Source organism: Hemicordylus capensis, chromosome 5 (genome assembly GCF_027244095.1).
Source record: "Hemicordylus capensis ecotype Gifberg chromosome 5, rHemCap1.1.pri, whole genome shotgun sequence".
Lineage (NCBI taxonomy): Eukaryota > Metazoa > Chordata > Lepidosauria > Squamata > Cordylidae > Hemicordylus > Hemicordylus capensis.
In genome coordinates this window covers 106,812,501-106,815,180 of record NC_069661.1, presented here as the reverse complement: position 1 = coordinate 106,815,180, position 2,680 = coordinate 106,812,501, and positions in this window count along the sequence as shown.

The following is a 2,680-nucleotide window of genomic DNA, read 5'->3' as shown; positions in this document are numbered from 1 at the left end:
GATCATTTTTAAAAAACTTAATCACAAGTTGTACTTCTCTGTAAATGTTTTTATTGTAGTCCTTTATTTTCTTATTAACTGTTATAATTTAGGTACATTGAATGCATGCATTCAATTTGGGGTCAAATTTATTAAGTACCAAAACTCTAGAGAGAAGGGATTATGTTTAACATCTTTCCCAAATTCCATTTCCACCCCCAAATTCTCATTGCCAACCTCTCTATATTCCTCTTGTGGATAATAACATCATTGGCAGCAAAGAGAATAAATAACATTTAATAGTGTTTTTGGCAGGTACACAAAAGAGAGCTGGTGATCAAATATTTCATTTTAAAAGACCTTTGTTACTGAGAGATATGCAACTGACCCACAAACCAATTAAATCCAAGTGCTTAGATTTCATTTGATTTAACACAAGGAAGCTCTTCTCACTATCAGTGAGAAGAGCTTCTGGTGGGTCTGCGGAGAGAGTGGGCTTAGTCCACTCTCCCCGCAGATGATCAAACGTGTAGCCCTGGGTGGCCGGATTGGCTGCCCTCATGACGGCCAGCTCCGTCATGGACCCAGTGGGGTCTGTGGGGATCGGAGGCTGCACACACCCCGGAAGTCCCAGGATGCCCCACCCGAGCATGCAGGGCATTCTGGGCTACCCCCGATCAGGGGTCTACTTGTGTGTCACTGCGGTGGCACATGAGCAGGAAGATGAGGTTAATGGAGCGCCTGCTCCGTTAACCTCGTTTAAGGGGAGGGTGTTTTAGGCAGGCTAGCTGCCTTGGGAGCACCAGGCTCACCTGTGAGCTTGATGGTTCCCACGATCACTGGGAAGTGGGCTAAGTTCCCTTATCCTGCTTTCCAGTGATCGTGGGAATTGCCTCAAGTTGTAAATACAGTAAGACTACTCACACAAGCAGCCTACCCCAGGCTACGGCAGACCAGCCTGGGCTAGGCTGCCGATGGAGAGTGCCAGGATAGGTCTTGATCCTGGTGCTCCCACCCCCGCTAGCCCAACTTTCTACCCCAGCTGTTACCTGAGGTTAACAACCAGAAGTTCACTTAACCTCACCAGACGATTGTATGCCGGATTGCTGCCAGGTCAGAATGCTCCCTCTGGCCCACTGCCATTTCCAGTCGTGAGTTGGGGGGAAAGGAGCATCTGCGCTGAGTGCAGCAGTTGCTCTAATAAGAGCAGCTGCCATGCTTGTGGCATGGGTACCCTGAGATGCAGGAGGGGAAAGTCCTTCTGTTCCCAGCTCTTACCTTTTCTGCGCTATCACTTGTGTGGATGCACAGCATAGCGAAAGCAAGAACAGTCACGGCTCGTGTGCTGGGAAGGCAGGCAAGCTCCTGCCTTACCTGTTGCCCTTCAGAGAGGCAGCCAGGAGGTCGTGTGTCCAACCTCAATGGCTCCAACTTTGTTAGAGGTAGCTATCAGTTAGTTTTACTGAAGTCAGTCTAGCTATGAGAAACTCATTTCATTAATTTCAATGGAACTTAGTCATTAATACTTTAGCTGGTATGAAATCATTGCTTAGAAGTGAATGATTGTTTTAATCTGAGTTTACATCCAAATATGCCTAGATTCCGTATGTTACATCTATTAAAGGCCAAAAAGTTTAATTGGCATCCATCCAGATTTGACTTGATTGGTTTCTGAATCACAGCCAAAGTAACTTTAACAGCGCTGGTCTCCAGCTTCTCTAATTTATTCTCAAAAATAAACTTTGTGCACTCATATTCCATGCACTCTCAGTTATGGATGCAGATCAAATAAGCGGACAACAATTATCTTAATTGTTGGTGTCATTTAAAAATAATAACCCTGTATATGAGCCATTCAAAGATAAGCACCTTTAAGTCCCACTGCAAAGATTTAACCATGTTCTCAACTCAGCTGTTGGAATCAATGGTATTGAAAAGGGCTTAACAGTGATAGGATCATGGTTGATATGTTGATTTCTTTTTATATATTTGTCAAGATATGCATTTAAACTATTTATCCAAGTGACTAGTGGTGTTATGCTTGACACCAAATTAACTTTTTAACCGTGTCTGAAACTAGTGGTTTTCAAGCTTCCTAATTTCAAGGAACACGGATTGTCTGCTGAGAAACCAATTCACATTAAAAAGGATTGTTCCCAGACCCCAGCCCAAGAAGACACGGAGACATTAATATGGGTAAAAGGGCCACGCTTTATTTAAAAGAACAACATTCATGGCGGACTGGCAACCGGGTGAATAATCACTGTCATAAAACAGTGCAGGCACCTAGGCATGGGCTAGGATTCAAACGTCCTACCCATCACCTAACAGGGCGACACACCCTGGCTCAGGAAAGAGGCAGGTACACCCCGCCAAATTCCTTCAAAGCCAACCACCCCCTTTAGAAGAGGGGATCTGAACAGCTTCAGATCTTTACCTCCCCAGACCGCACAGCCCAAAGGTAGGTGAAGTCCTGAAGCAGGTTTCATGGTAATCAAATTCTCCCCATGCCGCACAGGCCACAAAGGAGTGATTGACCAATCCACCTTTAAATATCCAAGGGTGATCACCAATAAACTATACCTCCCTTACCCCTCAGCCTGCACTGTTACTGCCAACGTGGCCAACCTAATTCCTAACTGAGTACAGAACGGAGTAGGCGAAAAAACCCTCAACAAGAGCCAATGCGTTGAGAGCAAAA